Source organism: Nansenia antarctica (genome assembly GCF_963989245.1).
Source record: "Nansenia antarctica genome assembly, chromosome: 9".
NCBI classification, from domain to species: Eukaryota; Metazoa; Chordata; class Actinopteri; order Argentiniformes; family Microstomatidae; genus Nansenia; species Nansenia antarctica.
Window position 1 is genome coordinate 16,881,831 of NC_137679.1, and position 7,500 is coordinate 16,889,330.

Genomic DNA, 7,500 nt, shown 5'->3' on the forward strand with positions numbered 1-7,500 from the left:
TCACTGTTTTTGTCTATGAGAGAGGGATGAGAATCACTGTGTTAGTCTATGAGAGAGGGATGAGAATCACTGTGTTAGTCTATGAGAGAGGGATGAGAATCACTGTTAGTGTATGAGAGAGGGATGAGAATCACTGTTAGTGTATGAGAGAGGGATGAGAATCACTGTGTTAGTGTATGAGAGAGGGATGATAATCACTGTTAGTGTATGAGAGAGGGATGAGGATCACTGTGTTAGTGTATGAGAGAGGGATGAGAATCACTGTTAGTGTATGAGAGAGGGATGAGAATCACTGTTAGTGTATGAGAGAGGGATGAGAATCACTGTGTTAGTGTATGAGAGAGGGATGAGAATCACTGTGTTAGTGTATGAGAGAGGGATGAGAATCACTGTTGGTGTATGAGAGAGGGATGAGAATCACTGTTAGTGTATGAGAGAGGGATGATAATCACTGTGTTAGTGTATGAGAGATGGATGAGAATCACTGTTAGTCTATGAGAGAGGGATGAGGGTCACTATGTTGGTGTATGAGAGAGGGATGAGAATCACTGTGTTAGTCTATGAGAGATGGATGAGAATCACTGTTAGTGTATGAGAGATGGATGAGGATCACTGTGTTAGTGTATGAGAGAGGGATGAGAATCACTGTGTTAGTGTATGAGAGAGGGATGAGAATCACTGTTAGAGTATGAGAGAGGGATGAGGATCACTGTGTTAGTGTATGAGAGAGGGATGAGAATCACTGTGTTCGTGTATGAGAGAGGGATGAGAATCACTGTTGGTGTATGAGAGAGGGATGAGAATCACTGTTAGAGTATGAGAGAGGGATGAGAATCACTGTTGGTGTATGAGAGAGGGATGAGAATCACTGTTAGTGTATGAGAGAGGGATGAGAATCACTGTTAGTCTATGAGAGAGGGATGAGAATCACTGTTAGTGTATGAGAGAGGGATGAGAATCACTGTAAGTGTATGAGAGAGGGATGAGAATCACTGTGTTTGTGTATGAGAGAGGGATGAGAATCACTGTTAGTCTATGAGAGAGGGATGAGAATCACTGTGCAAGTGTATGAGAGAGGGATGAGAATCACTGTGTTAGTGTATGAGAGAGGGATGAGAATCACTGTTAGTGTATGAGAGAGGGATGAGAATCACTGTGTAAGTGTATGAGAGATGGATGAGAATCACTGTTAGTCTATGAGAGAGGGATGAGAATCACTGTTAGTGTATGAGAGATGGATGAGAATCACTGTTAGTCTATGAGAGAGGGATGAGAATCACTGTGTTAGTCTATGAGAGAGGGATGATAATCACTGTGTTAGTGTATGAGAGAGGGATGAGAATCACTGTTAGTGTATGAGAGAGGGATGAGAATCACTGTGTTAGTGTATGAGAGAGGGATGAGAATCACTGTGTTAGTGTATGAGAGAGGGATGAGAATCACTGTGTTAGTCTATGAGAGAGGGATGAGAATCACTGTGTTCGTCTATGAGAGAGGGATGAGAATCACTGTGTTAGTGTATGAGAGAGGGATGAGAATCACTGTGTTAGTCTATGAGAGAGGGATGAGAATCACTGTTAGTGTATGAGAGAGGGATGAGAATCACTGTTAGTGTATGAGAGAGGGATGAGAATCACTGTTAGTGTATGAGAGAGGGATGAGAATCACTGTTAGTGTATGAGAGAGGGATGAGAATCACTGTGTTAGTGTATGAGAGAAGGATGAGAATCACTGTTAGTGTAGGAGAGAGGGATGAGAATCACTGTGTTGGTGTATGAGAGAGGGATGAGAATCACTGTGTTAGTGTATGAGAGAGGGATGAGGATCACTGTGTTGGTGTATGAGAGAGGGATGAGAATCACTGTGTTAGTGTATGAGAGAGGGATTAGGATCACTGTGTTCGTGTATGAGAGAGGGATGAGAATCACTGTGTTCGTGTATGAGAGATGGATGAGAATCACTGTGTTAGTGTATGAGAGATGGATGAGAATCACTGTTAGTCTATGAGAGAGGGATGAGAATCACTGTTAGTGTATCCTCCTACAGGGTGTGGCCTCCCTCACTGTTAGTGACAGACAGGCCAGTGGAGCCAATGAGAGGGGTTCTCCCCTCCCCTGCCGTGAATAAGACACGGTGTGTGTGTGTGTGTGTGTGTGTGTGTGTGTGTAATGTATCATGGGGGGCAGGGGGTCAGATGGTGAAGAAGAAGGCCGCCAGCTGCTCTCTCTCCCTCTCTCTTCATTGCTCTCCCTCTCCATTCCTCCCCCCCCCCCCTCTCTATAATGAGGGCATCCGAACCACAGGAACAAAGAGGGAACCTTCCTACGTGTCTCTGTCTTTCTTTGTCTCTCATCTCCATCACTCATTCCTCTGGCTATGTACCGCTATTCTCTGTGGTAGTGTGTCTGTGGGTCGTATTGACCCAATAAAGGGGTTTTTCACAATTCTGTTCCTCGTCTGTCTGTCTAGTCTCATTCTGTTAGTCTGTCTCTCCTCACTGACCCTGTTCTGTCTTGGCAGTCATAGGTAAGTAGATAGATAATTAGTCCCTATCGTCTAAACCCCTCCAGTACTGTCTGTCTATCCTCTCCTCTCCTCTCCTCTCCTCTCCTCTCCTCTCCTCTCCTCTCCTCTCCTCTCCTCTCCTCTCCTCTCCTCTCTCAGGTTAGACAGTGGCTGTGTTATTTGTGTTATAGTTCCTAGGAAGGAGGTTGTTTATGTTCTACTGATGAGAGCCTTCTGTTTGACAGAGCACAGCTTAAAGGGCAGTTGAATCAAAACCTTGGTTGTGAATGCAAAATGACAGTACTCTTGCTTAGAGGATCAGGATATTGTAGAAGATTTAGCCTCTTTACAAAAGGCTACGGTTGATTGCTTTGGTTTTGCTTGTTTTATCTGCAGTTGAAATCAGTTCTTTTCTGTTTTCTGGGGCTCTCTGTATCAAGAGAAGGTGTGAGACTGGTCTTGTGATGTGGAGTTTCAAGTGTGTGTGATGTGTGTGTGTGTGTGTGTGTGTGTGTGTATGTGTGTGTGTGCATAATACTATGCTTTCGGCTCATGCAGTCTCAATGATGGAAACGCAGTGCTGATGCAATAGCCCAATGCACTATGGGTACCTAACCTTGCCAAGACTGTCATTCAATTAGCTCTAATGCAGCCTGCAAGGGTAGAGTCTCTCTCTCTCTCTCTCGCTCTCTCACTCACACACAAAGACATACGATCACTACCTCCTCCCTCTTTTAAATACACACATACAACCAAACTGTCCCTCCTACCTTTCACACACACACACCCTTTTTTCCTCTCTCTCTCTCTCTCTCTCTCTCTCTCTCTCTCTCTCTCTCTCTCTCTCTCTCTCTCTCTCTCTCTCTCTCTCTCTCTCTCTCTCTCTTCTCTTCCTCTCAAGGAGCAACAACATGACTCCTTTGTCCATCCATTTGTGTCGGTGTGACACGTTGACACACTGTGCTCTCGATTCAGTCCGCACAGCCTATGATTGTAACGAGCGGTCCGTTTCCTACAGAGCGGCTTTTGACCCCCTGTTGGCTTTGTTGCTCTCTCTGTGTTTGTTTTGACCTTTGACCCCCTGATTTCCCTAGTGTCAGTCACTGACTGGATGTGAGGTCGTCATCACATTACAGGGCATGAGGGTGACATGGAAAGAGCAGAGTAAACAAATACCAGAAGATTGGTCTTTTACTCTCTTCCTCTTCTCCTATCCTCTCTCCGCTGCTTACTTCTCCCCTCCTTTCTTCCTCTTCTCCTTTTGTTTCCCTCTCGCACTATCTTCTCCTCCCTCTCCTCTCCTCTTCCTCCTCTTCCTCCTCTACAGGATGTGGTTAGACAGTATGAGAAGGAGAGGGTATCATCCTATAGAGTTGTGTTTGTGCTTGGTGCTGGTGGGCGTGTGCTTCCACAGCCAATCAACGACCTGTTTTAATGGGTATTCCTGGAACAGCAGGAAGTGCAGTCCTGGAAAGTGTATGCACACACATGCTGAAACACTCACTTACACACACACACACACAGGAAGACACTGCCAGTTAAATTGTCAAAAGCACAATTACAGGCAAGCAGACACACGCAGACACAGACTCTCTCTCTCACACACACACACACACACACACACACACACACACTGGACCCTTAGCCTGTGTCCACTGTCTTCCCTGGTTAACTCTGATATGTGGACATTCCCTCTGCACAACAGCATCAACAACTATCGTAGAAGCTGGAAGGTTATAAACCTGAGAGACAGTAGCCTGTCATAAACCTCCTGATCTATAAACCTATAAACGTCATCTGTTTAGGAAACGGCGAGAGTAATAAACTCTACATATCATCTGCGTGACGGCTTGGAGTGACGCCATTGTCAGCCAGTGCCAGTCTTATTTATAACCTCCATATAAACCATGATAAGCCTTTGGTGGGTCAGCGGAGCCTTATTAGCAGTGTGAATAACTACATTGTTACTTTGGGTGGCAAAAGGTGCCAGGTTTCGATTGTGTGTGTGTGTGTGTGTGTATGTGTGCAGTCTACGTGTAGCGTGTGTGCAGAATTGTTCGGCTGGCAATCGTAGAGGTATTGACATAAAGGTAACTCATTCCCTCATCCCCATTGTGCTGGCTGGCCCATGTTAACTATATATCCAGACAAGGGAATGTGTCTGGACATATTAGGATGGGGCTCCAGTCTAGGCCTGTAAGACTGGGCTCTTTGAACTCCCTATGTCACTTCCTCACTTCCCTGAGGCAGACAGGAAGTAACAGCAGATGTGCTAAGGTAAAGGATGCTTTCACAACACTGCCAAGCTGTTAGTTCCTCTACCCCCTACTACCATCATTAACAAGCATCTCCTTTGATGGCAGGTAGCACACGCATACACACACAGCATGTATGTGTCAACCCCCACCCCCCCCGAGACATGTACGCACACATCAGGGGGGTATTCCATCAACGCCGCTAAAGGACAGTCCAGGCGTTTTTTGATCAATCATGTGAGATTTATAAAAAAGAATCCAGCCTTATTTTGATAAGGCTCACAAGACTTAACTAAATAAGCCTGGATTTTCCTTTAGTGGCGTTGATGGAATACCCCCCTGAAGTGCACTATCCAACAATACAACACACATACAAATACAACCACACATATTGTATAATTGTATTGTATAATAATTACCTTTTAGTGTGAAATATTCTCCAGGGGTTGTACACTTGTAGCCTATTTGGTATTGTTACTGTTATTCTGCAGAATGGAGGGCAAATTAAGTGCCCCTTTTTTATAGACACGGTAAATGTCACAATTTCCAAACGGAATGAAATATGAAAGGTTTCAAACCTAAATAGTATATTATCCATACAGCATTTTGTCTGCTTCTTTTTATGTTTTGTTTTTTTCATTATTTCTGTCTGACAAAAAATGGTGTGCTCCCCATAGATGCCAAGAACGCAGTCAGAAACGCGTGTAGAGATAATTATCATTGTTTATGTGGATGTCTTTGTTATGTAACCGACTGGCTTTGTTATGTTTTTGCAATGGGGACGTAAGGACCTCTAGTGGTGCGCCAGGGACATTACAGTTATTTTTTCCGTCCGACATAGTCTTTCTAATGTCTCTAGAAAGGGGTCGTGGTATGTGAGCTATGAATGATGCTTATATTTTGACATACAATCTTCTAATTCGTTTAATTTTAATTAAAATAACTACACAATTGTCCATTGCCATGACAAAGCACTGTAAGCACAGATGTAGCTATTAAATGTAAATATTTGTTGTGGTTCTAATTCTGCGCAGTGTTCGAGAAAGCGAATTATCATTATATCAATAATAATAATAATAATAATAATAATAATAATAATAATAATAATAATAATGACATCGGGTAAAGAGAGAAACAAATCATTAAGAAAACAACCCCTTATTGTTGGTTTGTGTTGCCTATTTACAACAGCCATTGATTGAAATGCTACAGACCTAATCGTGGAATGCACCGAACACACCTGGTTCAACTTTGAACTGAGAGGCCCATTGTTTCTCCATAAATGGAAAGTTATTTGAAGTAATAAACTGTCTCCGGTGAAGTCCAGCCCAGCTGGTACAAAAAAACTGCTGTGTGTGTGAGTGATAGAGAGAGAGAGGGAGAGAGGGAGAGGGAGAGAGGGGGTGGGTAGTAGAGTGGGCTGTTGTTAGGTAATAAAGTCGTGTCTCATCAAAGCGCATACTAACCAGCCTCTGACTCAAACCTCAGTAGTAGAGCTGCAGAGAGAGAGAGAGAGAGAGAGAGAGAGAGAGAGAGAGAGAGAGAGAGAGAGAGAGAGAGAGAGAGAGAGAGAGAGAGAGAGAGAGAGAGAGAGAGAGAGAGAGAGAACAAGCGTCTCTGGTGTGTTCTCCTGTCCAGCACTGCTATTGAGCCGTGCTCTGGAAGAGCCTGATATTACGCTTATTCAAGCTAGCATATTACCGTTCTTATAGAAGATCTATATTTGTATATAAGAATTTATTCTTATTGAAACACTAAAACAACAGCAGAGATGGCGATGATGTTTGGGTACCCCGTCTTTCCTCATCTGCAGGGTGAGTTGAAGTTTGTTGTTGATTGATTTGCAAAAGCTTGTTGTTTTTCAAGTGTTTTGTGACCAGGGCTTGTTTCTTGTCTTGTCTTGTCTTGATTTGGTCCAAAAGTGTGGCACATGTTGCAATTTGGAAAATGGAGAATTTGGAAATTGATGCCAACCTGATGAATTACAATTACAGAAAATAGTTTGTGAGAGATTTGTGAAAGTGATAATAATGTATGCCTCGCATTATTACCCATCCAGACTAGATTTCTTAAACATAAACAATATTTTCAATCATTGTTCCGTGAGAGAAGTTGATGAAAACGTCACATCAAAAGGTGACTTTTGGTTTGTTTGACTGCTATAGTATGTATGTGTATATATATATAGTAGGTACTGTGGCACGCTGCTCAGCTCTGAGGCTCACTTTAAGCTCACAGCTCTTACCTCCTCTCTGGCTGTTTCCATGTGCGGATCACATTCTCTGTCTGTGGAATGAAACATTCCTCTCCTGCTGTGGAACAGTTGCATAACTCCACTACTGACTCCCAAAACATCACTTAGAGAGCGTGCCCGAATACCCCAACGCTCAATCACACCGTGACTTTACACAGCTTTATCACTATCTCACACACACACTTACTTTATTATTACCGGTACTACTCAATCTTTTCAGTTTGCACAGCGTCTTTGAGTGTCTAGAAAAGCGCTATATAAGTCTAATTTATTATTATTATTATTATTATTATTACTCCTTGTGAGTGTTGTTTTTGCTATCCTGTGACGCTATATGAGCACTTTATGCTATATCATTGTTTTTGCAATTATTATTGTTTCTTCCTTTTTATTATCATTATGACATTGATATTATTTGGTTGTTGAGGAGTTGCTTACCCTCATTTACATTACATTGTATCCTGTATATTGTGTAAATGACCCATT

General features: G+C 42.9%; 1 protein-coding gene across 1 annotated transcript in view; it reads left to right on the forward strand.

Annotated features, from left to right (window-relative positions):
• fam107b (family with sequence similarity 107 member B) overlaps positions 1-7,500 on the forward strand; it is a 21,437-nt gene that overhangs the window by 8,902 nt on the left and 5,035 nt on the right. The window lies entirely within an intron of this gene.